The sequence below is a fragment of the Haemorhous mexicanus genome, chromosome 12 (genome assembly GCF_027477595.1).
Source record: "Haemorhous mexicanus isolate bHaeMex1 chromosome 12, bHaeMex1.pri, whole genome shotgun sequence".
NCBI classification, from domain to species: domain Eukaryota; kingdom Metazoa; phylum Chordata; class Aves; order Passeriformes; family Fringillidae; genus Haemorhous; species Haemorhous mexicanus.
The window spans coordinates 5,689,470-5,708,191 of NC_082352.1; positions in this window are offsets into that span (position 1 = coordinate 5,689,470).

The following is an 18,722-nucleotide window of genomic DNA, read 5'->3' on the forward strand; positions in this document are numbered from 1 at the left end:
ACAGCAATTTAGCAACCTTCCTAATATGAATATTTCAATGTTTGTAGCTCTGAAAAACACACAGACTGGAAGAGGAAAAAAACAAACAAAATCCCCTTCTTCCTCCCAGCTCCTTTTTACAGTTTTAGCTGTGAGAAGAATATGAATTAAAGGTTCGGGACTATAAGCTGAATTTTTTTTTTCCCCTCTAACTCACCAGTGTTGGGGACATAATAAATATGACGAATTTATTGCATGTGAGGTATGGGTTCTGATTTTTATCTACTCTCTGCATGAAACCAATCTTCTCTGAAAGGACATTTGAATTGAAGAAATAGAGGACAAATATAAATATGGGTAGAGGTTAAAGCTCTCAGTGTAGGTGTGAAGTCATAAACCATTGACCAAAAAAAGTCATTATGTTGTCTCTGCTGCGAGCTTGCTGAGCTGCTACACCAGAATTTCCTGAAAGATAAAGGAAACAGTATGTGAAACAGTGAAGAACTCAGAAAAATGACATTCATGTAGTGCTAATTTTATTGCATTCTTTTGTAGTTAAGTCACTCTTCAGTGCTTTCATTTTTCCCTCCCAGATTTACAGATAAAAGGACTATTTTCAGACAAAGGAAATTGCAATGAGAGTACATGTTGTACTTCTGATTCCACAAGATGTGTGCGTGTTCATGTTTCCAAGGATCACGTTGGTTTAATAGTAACAAAGCCTTGGGGGCTTAGAGAATGCACATCCTATTTATTCTGAGGTTAAACATTTTCCTATCAGGCTGCAGATAATGGTTAATATACTGCAGTAAGTGCAATCTCATTATACATTCCTGTGATTTCAATTATTAACATGCTAATATTTTCTATTAATTTTTAAATATTCGGGGTTTGAATGTAAATCATTGTATGCTTCTGAATAGATATTTTTATATTAATTATTTAACCTTTGTTACTGTGCCAGTATTTTATTATATGTAGTTCAATCTCCCTTGTTAGAGAAAAAAAAAAAAAAAGAAATAAACCAAACCAAACCAAAAACCCCTAAAAATCCCACAGATAAGGAAGTCTTGAATGTAACAATGCCTCTGGATATAACAGGCATCCATCTGTTCATACACACAGAGTTTTGCACACATACTGCAGATTTGTAAATAATAACAAAATTTCTAATCTATATTTATTATCAATGAACCAAGAACTGACAACAAAGTTGGATGATTCGTGTGCAACAGTGAGTGAGGAAGGGACTGATGTTTAAAACCTGTCTCGTTGAACAAAGGCCAGAGAAACAGACCAAAATGAGCAGATCTAGAGAAAGATAATGACATGGAAGAAAGAGAAATAAAATATCTGAGGTGTAGCATCCCAGTTTATGCTCTTAGGACATGGAGAGAGTTGGGAGTAGGAAAAAATAAGTCATGGATACTCTGGCTCTGCTAGCCTTGCACTTCCACAGAACATTCAGGTTTGATTTTGATGTGGAACTGGTTCTAAATATATTTTTAGAGTACTAATTAGGGGATTTGTACAGTCTCTCGTAGCCCACAGTTTAGCCTCTTAAATCAATGGAAAGAAAGGATGCCTTTGCCCAAGATAAATAGATCATAGATCACAGAATGGTCATTCTATTCTATCCTACTCTATTCTGTTCTATTAAGAGAAATGTCTGAAGCAGATAGACTACAGAAAGAGATATTTGGCCAAAACCAGACCCATAATTTGTTTAAGGATCAGATTAGAAATAGCCAGAACAAACTGCACATGGAATGTAAAAGAGCATGGGCATTTGCAGATGTGTGGATCAGCACTGCCAAGTTCCCTGCACCATGGACACAATTGCTATCAGCTGGCATTTGGATGGTGCTCTAGCTGAGGTCAATCTCTCTTTATCCTCTTGGAGGTCCTGGTGTGCCCTTTCTGCATTCCTCCTGTCACATGCTGTGCCCTCTGACCATGCCATTCACCTCTCCCTAAAGTCCCTTTTTTGCCCTTTCTGATGTCCTATTTACAGAGTTTCCTTTTGTCCTCCTTTTGTTTCCTCCGTGACTATTAACTGGCTAAGAAATAGCATTTATCCAGTTTTGCTGTGTGGATCTACTCCAGAAATCTCAGTGAAGCCAATAAAATTGCTTACATGCCTGAAATACAACAAATACCCAGCAGCTTAATGAGCTTTTAGAGTCTGTCTCTTTGCCTTTCCTTTCATTAGATGCTCCTCTCCTTTTACACAGCTTCAGGAGACATATTTTTGGCATTACAGATGCTTGATAGTGATTAGAGAAGTAGTAAGAATAAGTAATAATAATATGGGTTTCTGGGTTGTTCACTTTATGCTCATTTCAATTCGCATTTCTGTGCAATAAATCTCTGCACATGAATCTCTGAAAAGCTGTAGTGAGAGTCCTTAAACAAGAAAGTTGCCTGCCACAAACCCCAGGCAACCAGAGCCATCACAGCATTGTAAGTGAATGCACTGCCAGTACTCCAAAGTCCTCAGCTTATTGTTGATGCAAGTGATGCTTGGGTCAACAACCCTGTATCGAGCTTCTTTAATTATGCCATAGATGAATTACAATTAATGTGTAAATACAGACATAAAACCAGGCTTATCACATGTAGCTAGATCTGTACCAGCAATCAGCCTTTACAAATCCCTCCCTTTTCAAAGTCCCCCAAGCTACTTGCTTCACGTTTTATCTTCTCTATAAACTTAGCTACCAAATGACCAGAAGATTCCATGGCCTCTCTGGAATTCACATCATTCCCAGGCCTGGAAAATTGTGATCTTTTTAATCAACAAGCAAGATAAAATATTGGTGGTTTGGTTTTACAAATATCTCTTCCTCTGTATATACATCCCTTCCCATTGTATATATAAACTTATGTACACACATATATGTGTATATAAGTTTATGGGTTTGTGTAACCAAATTATTACAGCATTAATAACAAAGTCTTGGGGTAGAGAAAACCTTTTTTAGTCACCTGAGACAGAAGCACTTAACCAGGACATGTTGAACATTCCAGGTGAAGTGATTGTTATTTTTGCTAGACTCCCTTGCACAGCTCTGCAACTGTGTCAGAACTGCTCATCAGGCAGATTTTCAAGGAACAAATCAACAGTCCCAAAATAACCTCCTCCCCAAAAGTCAGAATTTGCACTGAGGAACTGCACTCAATATAAATCTTAAACCTGTAAATCTGCCTTTCAGCCCTCGTAGGCTGCAATATTTATGTGCCATGGAGATCATGGTAGGCATGGTTAGGACCTGTGAAGAGAACAAATGTCATCATTAATAATGGTGACAACAATTTCTGCCCCTGAAAGGCAGACTGCACCCCAAACCTGCACATTCCCAGCCCAGCTCTGAAAGTCAAATGAGCAGCTTTCTCTGATTGTTGTTGATATTGGGGAGGCAGTAAAAGAAATGAAAATTAGGAGTCAAAGTGAGAATTTAATTAGATGTCTCTCTGAAAGCTTCCTGCACCTACAGATGTAAAACTCCTAAAAGAGTAGGCATGGGGGTAACTGGGGTTTACAGAAGCTTCAAACATTACTTATTTATTTAGCTGTCACAGTTCTACACTCAGGTGACTTGGTTTGTCTCTGCTTGGCACTGGTCTAAATCAGCCTCTCAGTCTCAGCACAATTTTGGGTTTTTTCCCCATTCACAGTCTCTGGATTTGCACTCAGGGTTTGATAGCAACATTCCCTCTTCAACTAAAGATGCATATCTTGTAACACATTTGAGAATAAGCAGGGCTTGTCTCTCATATTTACATGTCTGAATGATGTTATCAATAAGAACAAAAAACGTTAAATAATTTGTAATACAATACCCAGAAAAGTTTGAAGATTTAGATTTTTTTCAAATATTTTTCAACACACGTGTTTCCATCTCTCTTTAAACAATAAGTAACCTCTTGGACTGTGACATTTTTTGTTTCAATTACCAGTTCACTTCAGAATAATTATTAAAGAAGAAAGGAAAACAACAGTCTTGAAAAATCCATGATTGTATTGATACATTCATGCCCTGGTGCATGTTTGCATTCTCTCAGAGACTAATCCCAGACTGAAAGCTCAATGAGTGTCCCTGAATAATCCAAATATAAAGGACTCTCAAGCAATGCTACTGTGAGGCTGCTCACCCACCACCACCAAGTCTGCTGCTGTTCTCACCTTCTGAGGCAAACCCCCTGATGCAGTGGCACCTGGTGTCCCCAGCAGCCCCAAGCTCCTAGCAGCTCTCTGAGAATGACATTCAAGTCTGTGTCTGGCATGCCCAGGTCCTTTCCCAGCTCTGAAGTGTGATTTCCACCAAGCCTGGCTGTCATTCTGTGGGAATGGCCAGCAAGATGTGAAGCAGCAGCAGCAGCAGCAGCCAGGGCAGGTCCTTTGCAGGCTGAGGATGCTCCTGTGTTGGTCCCACCTCTGAAGTTGCCTCCTGTGAAACCCCTGCACTCCAGCAGCACCAGTGGCCATGAGGAGGTGCAGGCTGGCTGCAGCTTCCCCTTGGAAGTGTCCTGGTGTGTCCCTGCCAGTTCCTGGCACATCCAGCAGCAGGGAAGGCAGCCCTGGCAGAGCTCAGTCTGTGCCAAGCCTTGGAGCACCTTGTTCCTGCAGGGTTCCTGCACCTTGTTGCAGTGCAGTGCAAAGGGGCATGATTGCACATCAAAGATAGAGTTTGGCCTTTTTGTCTTAACCTGGGAGAGTTATTCCTATAATGATTAAATTAATTAAGCTTTTATGGTTTAAGCTCTTAAGTTATGAACTTGTTTCCAACCTGCAGCCGCATAGATCAGAGGGGTTGAAGTATTCTAGTAACTCTGAAGATCCTATCAGTAATTTTCAAAATTTATTACATTTGGTAAGATTCTATTAAAATCACAGATAAAATCAGACACATCAATACCTTTTTATACCATCACCTTACTGTTTTTCTGCTGCATTGGAAAAAATGGATCATTTTTGTGACAAAATGCAAAGTTGAATTTCTGTGCTCACTGTAAAGATGTTGGCAGGTCTGATGTGTGCTGGATTTTAAATATTTACTGTGCTGCCAGAGCAATTCCAAACCCAAACAGTTTTACAGATAATTATGCCCACTAATTGTATGCAAGGCACCCATTTCTCCTTCAGTGATACTGTGCACACATGGATCTTTTGCTGAGAATGAGTTTACACTCAAACACTATGGAGGGCCAGAGAAACAAGCTCCCCTCATCTCCTTTACAAACTGGACAACTTCTTTTTCAGATAAAGCTGTTATAAATTGAAGTACTTCTCAGAAATCATTGTACTTTCTATAACATATGTGAGAATGCAGAAAGCAGTTTGGAAAGAGAGAGAAACCTAGAGGGACTGGAAGAGAGCCAAAACGATAAAGAACAATGAGTGGGCTTGCTGGTCTGTTGATCTTGGCTTCTCACCAAGTTTGTTTTTTTTTTTTTTAATGAGCTGATGAGTTTTGGATTTTGGTTATTTGGGGTTTTTTGTTGTTTTTGTGATGGTTTATTTTTCTTTCTCTGTCTCCCCTGCCCCCATCTCTTTTTCCCATCTTACAAGATGGGAAGGACAAGGACAAGAGAAAGACAGCAAGGGAGTGCAGTAATATAAAAGGGAGGATAAAAAGGAATGAAAACAGAGGTGTTTATTAGTACAGGAAATTGGTTTACAGCTTCATAAATTTAAAACAGGCATATGATATTGAACAGATTATGAAGTGTTAGACTGTGCTGTGCAAGAAACTGGACAATCTGCTTTGCAATGCAAAACATACTCATACAAGCAGGGCGTGGATTTAATAGAAAGTTGGGGGCTGCTTAAATAAGCTGGACTTTCAGAGAGAGTCATAGAATAGTTGAGGCTGAAGGGAGCCTCTGGAGCCTCTGGCCTGGCCTGCTGCCCCTCAAAGCAGCATCAACAAGAGAGGGTGCTCAGAGCCTCGTCCAGCCTTGGTTAAAATCCATGGTGCTGGACAAGATGCATCCAAAGTAACTGATGGCATTGGAAGGCTGATCTCATATTTGAAAAGGGGTTGCAAGTAGGGACTAGAAAAAGTCATGCTTGTATTCAAAACAGGTGAGAAGAGTTTTAGGGAATGCTGCCCCTAAAGCCTCAGCTCAGTCCTGAGAAAGGCGTCCATATCCAGGCACAGGAATGTGGCTGGAATCAGTGAGCAGGGATTTCCCAGAGCCACCCAGAGCAACAGTGCAGGTACAGCTCTGCCTGCAGCTCAGGGCAGAGCAGTGGGTGCCTCTGAACCAGCCTTCAACCAGAAATCATCCTTTAGTGCCTCTGTACCAAAGGGAGCAGAGGTGAACTGGACAGACAGACACTGCTGGGCTCAAAGGAAAAGTGGTGCCAAGTCCAGACCTCAGTTCCACGTGGTCTGTGCTGGAGATTGGGACTGGGGCTGGCACTCTTTCACTGGTTTTAAGAGCAAATAGAGCAGTGGCTTGGAAACACCCCCAGCCATGGCTGACACCAAACTGTGTGGACCAGGTTATGTGGGACCCTGGAGCAGAGTCACTCAGAGAGGTGACACCTCATGAGAGGGGACAAAAAGCCACAAAAATGGAATTTTGAGCTTGGTAGAACTGGTGATACAGACAAGGGGCTGACTCACCAGGAGGCAGCTCTGGAAAGGAATTGCAGCCCTGGTGGCCATGGCATGGTGGTGGCAGTGACAGCTGGCAGTGCCTGGAGCACAGGGCTGCTCTGGAGAGCACAGCCAGGGAGGAGCTGATGCTTTTCTGCTGGGCACAAATGAGGCATCACAGCAGAACCTTGTCTGCTCCTGCAGCCCATGGACAAGAGAGGACATTGCAGAAATCCAGGAGAAAGCCACAGCGTGGGCTGGGGACACCTGACATTTAAGGGGAGGCTGAGCCACAGAATCCCAGGGTGGGAGAGGCTGAGGGGGCTGCTCTGGTGGCACCTCCCTGCTCCAGCGGGGCCATCCCAGAGCCCAGGGCACAGCAGTGTGTCCCTGTGGCTCTGCAGTGTCCCCAGGGAGAGCCTGCACAGCCTCTGTGCACCATCTGCTCAGGGCTGGCACTGCCCAGGGCAGCAGTTCTGCCTCCTGGGCAGGGGCAGCTCCTGGGCTCAGGCCCTGCCCGTGGCTCTGGGGCCATGGCTGGGCCCGGAGCAGAGCCTGGGCCTGCTCTGCCCTCTGCACACAGGGACAGACAGGGGGACACAGGGACAGACAGGGACAGACACTGGAGAGAAGTTTGTTCATTGTGGAGAAGAGATGGCTGAGTCTGGATCTAAGCTGCCTTCAGCTGCTTAAAGGAGAGCTGCAGAGAAGATGGATCTCTATTCTTCTCAAAATGTACGAGAAGCAGCAAGTGCCAGAGGCATCAGGAGGAATTGCCCACAAGGAAAGTTCCCCCCAGAGCAGAGGGTTAAAGCAGAGAGCAGGTTGTGGAGAGAAGTTGTGGGATAACCCTCCCTGCTGACACCTGAGTCTGCCTGGACAAAGCCCTGATCCAACATTCAGGCTGACCCTCCTCTGAGGTGTCCCGTGGAGTTTTGCTCCCTGCTGTGCTGGGTGTCTCTCTTGGCATTTTGAAGACATGACAAATTATGCTTTGAAGAACTTGCCAGCTAAATTCTTCCCCTGTAGTTTTGCTGTATTATATATCTAATTTCTATTAATCTATCTTTTGAACTTCATCTTCTTCATCCTTCCAAAATATGGAGGCAATATTAAAGTGTCTCTAAAACCCGATGGATTTAACAAAAGTTATGCTGATTAATGGAGACAATTACTTCTCTATTAAAAAGTTCCAGAAATGAACTAAAATGATATTATTTCAATTCAGTTTTTTAGTTCTTTCACTTAATACAATGGCTTCTTCTATGACAGGAGCTAAAACAATGAACAAGGAAGAGAAAGACATATTGCAGAGCACTTCATCAGGGAAATATGTTTCAAGTTCTCTCATTACTTAAGTTTTATATTCGGTTTATGCCCATGAGTACCTTTGCTTTTTAAAACATGGGGAGTTACATGTGACATCTGATGCTACTAAGTGACTATTGCCATGTTTTTGGGCTTTGTAAACAAGATGGATGACTAAATCTCCAAAGGAGTCTACTTTGGGGTGTCTGCAAGGTAAGATTGGAGCAACTGCTTAGAAATGATAATTAGATGGGTTTTCTCCTCCAAAGGAAGGTTTGTTAGGTATATTAGTGCCCTACCAGGTATTTGAGTGATTGATAACAATGGCATCCTGACCTTCCCTGCTGTGAAACAAGGAGCTGCTGTTGTCTCCAGTGCACAGGTAGAAAAGAAGGCAGAGGAGATAGAGCAGCCTCCTCAATTGCAGGGGACTGTCTGGTGCTGTGTCTTCTCATAGGATTTTCTACACCACAGTCTCAGCCAGAAGGGTAATCCCTATGTCTAGTGCATGAATAATGTACCTGTTAATAACATTATAAAAGTATTAGTGCTGATTTAATCTTATTTTCACGTCAATCACGACTGGTATTTGGCGTGGTAAAACACTTCCTCAAAACATGGTCATAGAAGCTCAACTTTGCAGCACAGTTTAAAAAAACCCAAACCATTAGCTGCTTATTATTTAATGGGCAGCTGTCACTGCCTTGTGAGAATCAGAGCCCAGATTGGTATCAACAGGAAGCACCACAAGTTTGCACCTTCCAGGCAGGGAAGTGCCTCTGTCCATGATGAAATTGCTGCTGCTGCCTGGCTGCAGTCAGGTGGGTAAATACAGCACCACTGCCTTCTGCAATGCAAACCTGGTCGTGTCTACACAGCCTGCTCAGTGCAAATGTCCTCAAATGATAAAATGAAGCACAGGGAACAAAAAATATGCACAAGTTGTTACACAGAGCATGGAAGGGGTGTTTGCTCAGACAGACTCTGAGCACCATCTGGGAGACAAGTGTTTAGTTTTGCAACAGATTGCATAATTTCCATATAGAATCTGGAGAAAAGCTCTAAATGCTTTAATAGATAGCTGATTTAACATGCATTTAATCTTTGTTTTGTGTTGTCTTAAAGGCTATGCATATGTTTTGAATGACAGAAGTAGTCATTAACTTATTACAGTGCTCATCCCTTTGCACAATTGGCTTTCTTTTCTCTGCTCCTCTGTGTGTGTGTCTGTGTGCATGCAATATTTCACCTTACACAGTTCCCTTCCCCAGCACATGGTAATTAATCTCAGTAAAAGCCAAGCATCTACTGCATATGCATGCCACTTGATTGATTAGATTAAAAATTTAATGTTACAGTTCATACATTAGCAATATTTCAATATAACATATACCAAGGGCCCTTCTATCAATAATAGGAATACTTGAAGAACAACACAAATTAACACCTGAAGCATAAAGAATGACCTTGAGAATGAAATGCTTTATGTAAAACACATTGCTCAGAGTGTATTTAAGCTGAGCACCGTGTTTATGTGCTAAAACAGCTGTAGGAAGCAGTGTCCCTCAGAACAGGAACATTTCTGACAGAGCATTTCTCACCTGGAGCGTTCTGGAAGTGGTACAGTGTTGAAAAACTCTGCATTCATTTTTAGGCTCCTCTTTTGGTGGTATGCACCTAAATAGATCCTCTGCTACACACCAGTAAGAACCTATACATTACAGCTTTTTTCAATTTTCTTCTTGCACAAGCTGATCAAAACATTGGAAGACATAAACTTGAGAATTCACTTTACTAGGACTAGAAGCACAAAGAAATGTAATAAAATGGGTATAAAAAAAGAAATATAATAAAATGGGTATAAAATATAAAAAAGGCACGCTGCCTTGTGTGACATTGTCATGACCAAAGGAAATACCAGCCTTCATTTGGATATCTGTTCCTCTGTATCCAAAAGCAAAATTGCATCAAAATCCTTCTGCACTGATTGACTTGTAATGCAATACACAGCAGCATCTTTGAACCTTAAGCAATGATAATGCTTCCAAACCTGCTATAAACTGGGTCAACTGTACAAAGAAATTGTAAAAAATGATGCACTAATTCAATTTAGCACTGTGTGAAAACTGCACAATAGCAGGATTAAAGGACCTGAAAATGAAGACAAGTGGTTCATTATTAACTCTTTAAATGTTGTTCCCTCTGCTTTTTCTGGAATGTTGTTTATTTCTAGCTAAGAACTGTAATTTCTTTGTCATGATACACTGGATACATTCTATGTTGCCTCTCCATATGAGCACTTTGAAGCTTCCCCAAAGGCTTAATAAAGTTTATGAAATAAGACAGCATTCACTATTCATTTTATCCACACAGGTGACAAAGTAAATTAGAGCGAGAAAGCATTATACAATCATATAAAAGCTGTGATGTGTATAAAATATAGCCAACCTTAAGAAAAAAATAAAAAGAGGAAAAAAAACCCAGCTGTTGAAGTGGCCAAAACAAAAGTAAAATTATAATAATAATTTTTAAAAGGGTAATGCTGAAGCTGCCAATGAAAAGTCCTTGTATGAAGAGGAGATGTCTGTTTGTACCTCATCTAATGCAGTCGTTGAAACAACTGGCCTTTTGTGCAACACAGCAATTTTATAGACATCATTTCTTTATGAGATGAAAGAGGTATTTTTTTTCCTTTTTTGGGCTGCTGTGTGTTGTGTGTGCATGTGGCTGTGTTTTGGAGCAGCATGTGCAGTGCCATGGCCATTCTCCCAGCAGGAATTCCAGCCTCTATCCCAGTGTACAACAATAGCACTCCGTGCTGGCAAGCCCCAGAGCCCAGTGATCAATTCAGAGGCAGCATCAAACGAGTAACAATCACAGAGAAACCAGCCTGGAATCATTTCAAGAGCTGGGTAAAGTCTGAAGGTGAAAATAAATAAATAAAATAAAAATCCTGCTTCAGGGGAGCAATTGTACTTTTGTGTATGAATCTATAAAAAAACTCCTCTGAATTCTTTACTTTGAGAGCTTTGACAGCTTCAATTACATTCAGTCTGGACATCTAAAAATAAGCTGATAATAGACAGAAGTGTAGTCTTACTTCTGCTACAGAAACTTGTCTCTGTTCCAAACTGTTCCATGTTTGATAACACGAATTTTTAAACTTAATCTTATTTTTGGTTGGCGAAGGTTTGATCCAAAGTTCTACTTGGCAGTCAGAGTTTTTGCCTAGATTGTTGGGTGGTGTGGTCCCAAAGGCATGCTGAGGTTCTGCCAGCTGCTATCCAAACCAAGGGACCTGCTAGAGCTTCATCTCCTCCCCTGCCTGGTGCTTCTGCCAGTGCCAGCTGGGTGAAGTGCCCTGGCTCTGGTGTGGGCACAGCTGGGTGCAGCCAGGGCTGGGTGACTCTTCTGGAGGCTTGGGTACTTCTTCTCCAGGGTGTTTGTGGCACTTTCCTCAACAGGAACTGTCATTGCTTGGCCATTGTGATAAATAAATAAAAAAAAAAATACTGGCACAGGAGGAAAATCCTGACAATCCAAAATGGCCCAGCAACTGGAGTGATGATCAGCACAGATATTATTGCTGACCAAGGAGTCTCCAGCCCAAATTTAGTGACTCAACTTACAATTTGTGCTTTAATGAATTTCTAGTTTCTTCTCTGCTCCCCTATCTCAATTAGCAGTTGTAATTATCTGGATTACTGCTCCCTTTTGTACTCACAGTTACATGGTCCCAGAGCACAGGAGCTGGAGGATGCATCAGATATTTCTGTATCAATGTGTTTTGCACATCTGGTGGCACACAAATTGTGGCCTGAATTCATTTCAACTTATATTTCATAGAAAAATCTTTGGCCCATGAGCTCCACTGCAGTATTAATGTTGGGGCTGTCATTTATTCAGCATGAGATGAAAGACAGTAGCTGAGCATTTAGAAAAGTATTCATACAGAGAGAGTTCATGCAGTGCCACAATGGGTACTGTGAGCAGAAAATATTTTAAATATTGTGACAGAACAGTTTGTATTAAAAATGAAGAGAGAGAAAAGGGATACATTCATTTAACTGTGACAATTATCATTAGGCAATTAATGCTTTCTCCATCTGTGGTCAAAACCAGAAGTTCTTTCCCATGAGAAGTGGCCACACATGATGACTGTAGATTTATTTTGATGTCTAGGAACAAGGACAAATGCAGAAATTAACAGCTTCTTTTTAAAAAAAAAATCTAAATGCTTAATTAGATGACAAAAAATTGACTGAAGGAATAAAATAAACTTTAAAATCAGAGTGGGAACAATTCTTTTCAGTCTAAGCATAATAATAATAATAATAATTATAACAGTCAATTAAATTTGTGAGATAAATTTATAACTCTTTGATGCTGCTTGTTTTCTGGGTTTTTGCAGTTTTCTCAGCTTGGCTGATGACAATGATTCAACATTTAGGTTTGCTTGTAGTCAATCTCATGTTTAAGCTACGGGAATTTGCAGCCAGAGGTTTCATACTCTGGCAGAGTGCTCTATTTACAGAGGACAAAAATCAATGTTCCTGTTCCTCTCAGATTTTTTCAAAAGGTTTTCTTTTTCCTGGTGTCTGTTTTTTTCTTGCTGCACAACTGCACTTCTGGAACTTCCATAATTTCATAGTGACTTTATGGTAACTTTCAGGGCATATTGAGTCTTGGCTTCACACTGCCAGCATTTAACTGAGTCTATACAAAATCAGTATGCAGGGTAATTGCATGAACCTTGGATTAGCTAAAGCTTGAGGCACGATGTCTACCAGAGCATCAGATTTCTATCGTGGCCATGCAGCAGGGAAAACTCCCAGATTTCAGGTTCAGAGCATGAAAAGGATGTTTGTGTTGAGCTGGGTCCTGCTGCACAGAGCAGTTCTGCACCACGGCACCACGTGAGCACACAGGTGCACGGGGATTAATTTGGAAAGGTAATCCATGGCCTGATCAGCAAAAGATTAAAATATTTGGAGTAAATGCCAGCTAGGGCACAGCAAAATGAGGGATGGAAATTACAGCAACATACTCCTGCTTTTCATCGTTTATTCATTTATTCACTTACTCATCTTGACCATGGTGCTTGTGGAAGCAGAATGCAGTTTGCTTTTATGCATACCTTGCTGTATATAAATGCTTGTTTCTCAGTAGGATTAATATGCATTTCAGGGACAGGATCCAATATCTGCTGAAATCAAAAGAGAAGTTTGTATTGATCTCCAGCTTATTTGAACCAGGTCCAGATCAGGGAAATAAGTGATACGTTCTGTGTTTCTGAGTGAAGGAACAGGCATCAATTAATGGTGCCACAGCTGGCTCCTGGCACTGTCTGTGCAGGGTAATTGCCAGTTTGAATGAAATGAAGGCCTTTGGGGTGGAAAAGTATGTACAAGCCTTAGATGTTTTATGTGAAAAATCTTAATTTTCATATGGACTGCGACAGCAAAGAACCGTGGGGTTGGAAAGTGCCATTTGTGTGCCAGAGCTCCTGCCAAGTCCCTGTGTGTGGGTACCACCAGCACAGCCAGCAGAACAAGCCATTATCTGCACGAGTCCCTTGGCACAGCCAGAGTTTGTGCAGAAAGGGAGAGCAAGTTTGCTTTCTTGGGGTGCAGCTGGGCTGGACACAAGCTCAGTGTAGGGGAGAGATGGCAGCACAGCCTTTAATGTGCAGGGGGGTTACAGCAGGGGGTGAATAAATGTGGGCTTCTACATGTGTTTGCTAAAACAGATAACCAATTAGAGGAGGTAGAGATTTAAGAGCCAATAAACCCTAAATAGAAGGCAGACCTGTCTGCTGTGATGAGGTAGTCATTTAGGCCCATAACAAGTGTCACTGCAGTAATTAGAATATACTGAGAAATCTGATTGGAATTTCTTCATGATGAGAGCATTGCCAACTGCTTTTGATGCTGGCTGATAGCACCAGTAACAGGCTGGCAACACCTGTTCCCAATTCTTTACCAGCAAAAGGGGAAGATGCTTTTGAGTGGGTTTATCCTTTAGCATCTCCCCTTTCATTTCCAGCCTCCTAGATCCTTTGTAAACAAATAAACAGCAGTGATATTTTAAAGGGTTAGTTGTGCCAGACATTGCTCAAGCTCAGTTAAGAAGAGGTGCCATATATATATATATATATATATATATATATATATATATATATATATGTAGCATTCTTCATATTACATTTGCTGTCAAGGCTTGGATTCTCTTTGCAAGTTTTCAAAGTGTTTTATTCTGTTTTATTCTGATGTTTTTCATAAGCACTGGCAAAGGGTTTTGCTGTCCTCTCTCTGGAGTTTCAGCTTGCTTGAAACAAAAAAAAGATTATTTGTTGTAGATCAATACTCCCTTAAGATGTGAACTCAGCAGCTCTTACATGTGAAGCAAGATTTGACCTGGCCAGGACTCTGATGTTGGATCTCGAGGGCTGCAGAAATTGTGATGAAGAATCAATACCCAGAACAATCTCTCAGAGCCCTGTGCAGCCTCTCACCATCTGCTTTTGTCTTGCTGTAACTGGAGGTAGTTTTCTGCATATGACATGCAAAATGGAGGAATGCAGGAAATTCACTTGGCAGCCTCAGTGCTGGGCAGGATTGTAGGTTTGCTCCCAGGGGTGGGGTTTTTCAGCCAGCAGTGATATTCTTCTGTCCTAAATTGCTGTGGGAGGGAGCACTCACAGACTCACCCCTCTCAGCTGGGATGTGCTGCTGCCTTTTGCTGTTTAAGCAGAGGCTGTGCCACCCTAGGTATGCTTGAGTTATAGGTTGGATAAAGTTTTGTACAGCATTTCAGGGTGAAATGAACAGTTTCAAGCCCTGCAAATGCATGCAGAGTATTTTGCTCTCCTAAAAACTGTATCTGTTCCTGGATGTGAACAAGCTGAGATTTCTTGTGCCTTTTTGATATCCTTGCAAGAAAATGAGTCAGGATTATGCTGCTGGACATGCACAGCCAGCTTTCTGTCCCCCAGGGCGTGAGGGACTCTAAATATCTGCATTGATATGTGCTTAGAGATGGGGCTATTTTTGTACCATCTCAAATGGAACTGCTCTCAGCCGTTCAGCCAGGTTGGAGATCCAGGGCAAGCTGAACATCTCTGCAGCCAAATGCTGGGGGTGAGTATTTATAAGGCAAGCAGGCTTCCTGTTGTGTTTATTAATGATCTGAGATGCACAGAAAGTCTGCAAATGGCTGGATATTCATAAAACAGAGAAGTTCAGATGCTTCATGCTGGGATGTTACAGTTCTGTTCCTGTGAGGACCTTCTGCCTTAGTGTGGTGAATGACCTTCTCATTTATGGAATCCCTCTCTGTTCTTTTCTCCAAGCTATTGTTCTTCTGTGTTAATTAAAACCCAGACAATTAAGTACACAAATGTGCACTCAAGCTGCTGTGCACACCCAGCTGAAAGCAGGGCCAAATGGCCAGAAACAAGTTAGTGGACACATGAGCTTTGTCACTGGAATAGAATGACTGGGTATGAAACTCATGAGTGGGAAGGAAAGTGACATTTAAATTATGCTGCTGTTCCTCCTACAGGCTTTTGACAGGTTATTTTCAGAAAGGAAACTAAATGCACTTAAATGCAATGCTTGAAAATAATAACTTAATGTGTTTGAGTCTTAAATGAAAGGTGAACCCTGTGAGTCTCCAGGATTCCACCGTGACTTTGACGTGGAAAGTCAATACTACAGCTCCTCAGATCTTCAGTGCAATAACTTGTATTCTTAAATGCTGGCCTTGTGCCATTTCTGTTGAACCCACACAAAAGAATTAGTCATGAGGAGAGTGGAACAACTGGCAAAAAATAAAAGGAAAAAAAACCTAAAACTAAAAAAAAAAAAAAAAAAAAAAAAAAAAAAAGGATGAGCAGCTAACTTCATTGTCATGAGTAAAACACACAAATGAATCACGGGCAAGAGCACAACTACCAGGGGTAAAAACAACCTGAAATAAAGGTGATTCAAATGTAATGTCAGGGTCTCTCGAGGAAGTGATCCACAGATGGACAGAGAAGTGGAGAAGAAATGGCTTCAGACAGGTAAAGGCTAATTTTTGATGTTGGAAAGAAAGCTTTATCCTTCTTGTCTCAGGCCCCAGATTTAAAAGGGTATTTATCCATGGGGTTAACTTCATCTGCTCCACTAACTGCACTCCAGTGAGAGATAAGGAGATAATTAAAATTACCACCATGCTTAATCAACTTGCCAGCATAGGGATACTCTCTTGAATTGGGACACAATTAAATTAAGCTTAGCTTCTTCCAAATATATGCAAGAAGTAGACATCTGGCAAAGTCTAGCTGAAAATGCACAGAGCTGCATTATGACACTCTCCAAGGATAAAGTAAATGGAAAGTGAAAGGATTTGGGAGTGCAAGAGTCCTGCCAGCTCCTTTAGTCTTCATCTTGCAATGCAGCCTATCCATCCCACAAAAAGTACAAGTGATTTCACTAATTTATTGGTAAAGCAGTTACCTGGTGATTTCACTTGTTTGCCCATATGTGCATAAATACATATGAAAATGCATGCATGTATGCTAATGCAGGTTATTTTACAATATTTCCATGAGCATCTCTTACCCTTGTGTTTCACAACAATTTATAACTGCAATTAAAAGGTCAGGAAATGGTATTAAAGGAAGCAGACTAATTGAGCTAATCAGAGACAAGATCAAGGCCCTCCTGGCCTTGAAATCTATAGCTCCATGAAAGGGAGTCTGTGAATATTTGCTGAATCTAAGGATATTAATAATCAGCTGTTACAGTTCTGTCCACCTACAAGGACATCAGGGACTTAATTTTCACAATATGCCCAGAAGGTAAATAGCAGAATCTCTGTTTATTTTGCTGAATCAGAAAGTTGAGAAGACCTGCTGAAGCCCCAGATGGAGCTAGTCATAGTCAGAGTTTATGTTGCAAATTCCTGAACCCCCAATAAAGGCATGAAAAGACAGTTCAGGTTGAGGCTGGTAAACTCGTGTGACAGCCAGTGATGCTCTCACTCTCTGAAAAACCAGGAAAAAAAACCCAAACAAGAACCTATTGAGCACTTTTTAAAATGGTGTTTACCTTGAACAGGCATCAGCCCACTCCTTTCACTTAGCTCTGTGAAGAAAGATAATGATACTCATTTTCTTCTGCCCAGACTGTAGGAGTAGTAAGTTCATTCACTGTTTTCTGCTTCTCTGTGTTCTCTGTGTAATTTACTGTTTCATACATGTGGGGAAGGTTGTAGAAGTACTGTTAGAGGTTGAAAAAATGACTTGTTAATTTATTCCACAGTGAGATATCACTTGAGTGCTTTGGAATTGCACTGTCTCCTGAATTCCCAAGTTTCCCAAGTTTCCCTGTTCTAGCCCAAGCAGTAAAGCATATTTAGAGAGCTCCACTTTCAGGAGACCATCCTCCTTTTCCTACAGGTCCTTCCTCTTGCTGGGTTCCTGTTGACCTTGTCACTAGTGCCAGTTCCTAGCCCAAATCTCACCAGGCTTGGCCTGGAAGAGGTTGCAGGCTTGAACAAAAATGTTCAGTATTGGAAAGGTAGCTCTGGGGAGGGAGGGAAGGGGAGGGGAAGCAAACATCAAATTGTTGTCAGAAATTCTATTCTTTGAGATGTGAGCACATTTTGCTGAAAAGTTTAAGAGGTGTTTAGCATGTCATCAAAACTGTCCATGCTGGACTACTTCCCCATAGAAAAAAAGTGAATGCTTTCATTAATAGTAATCCCAGACAACCATTCTGACATGCTGATTTTTATTTTCATCCATCAAAGAACTGAGCTGGTGAGGGAAAGAACATTCCAGTATCCCCACCATCTTTTCCTTTCTCCTTTCAAACTGAACAGAGCACAGCTCCTCATTTTTCTGTTGTGTTGAGCCACTCTTTTACAACAGTGGGTTGTGAAACCAGAACTCCCACTGACACAGGATCAGAGACAGGCTTAAGATTTTAGAGGTGGTTCTGAAGTCCTGAGAAGCCCTTCAAAAGCTGTGTGCTTTTAGCTGGGCTGAATCACTACTGTCTTCAGATCTAATCTTTCCAGCAATTGATTTTCCCTTTATCCTCTGTGACCAAACCTCTCCCACGGGAGGAATTATGGCTCCAGCTTTCCTAAAATTCTGTAATTCTTATTCCCAGGGTGGCACAAAAATGGGTCACACTTTGAATCCTGTTTACACTAGCTCTGCAAACTTATTCATTGCTTTTCTCATGCAGATGGTTGCATGTAAGAAAACATATTTGTTAGATGTAAATTTTAGCTGCTCGGGGTCTCTATCTCTGTGTAATATCCAGCCTAATGTCAGCAAAGGACAACATTTATGTTTTCATTTCAATATAAAGTAAGCAGATGGGACTTCTCTCATCCATGGAGTAGTAAATTAGAACCAAAAGTAACAATTTTTTTAATGTTGCGCTCTGCTGGGATGAGGGCTTGGCGTTATGACATCTGCTCTGGTTTGAGGATTCCAGGAGCTGCTGTACAGCATTTTCTGTAACACTGAGATGAATTCTGCTAATATCATTTTGCATAATCCTGTGAACATGCACACAGAAAGTCTGTGCTGCTCCCCCTCCCCTCAGAATACAACCCAGTACAGACCTGGATGCTCTCACAGCATATGTCAATAATGATCACCATGGCTGAAACTCTCTCACACAAAATCCAATTCAGATTATCTCAACAGGGGGAAGGGTGATGAAAAGAGGTACCAGTCTGCCAAACTGTAGCTTGGTATCCCAAGTAAACAGCTTTTCCTCAGTAAAATTTAGAATTCAAATTTTTTGTGACTCTGCCAACCAT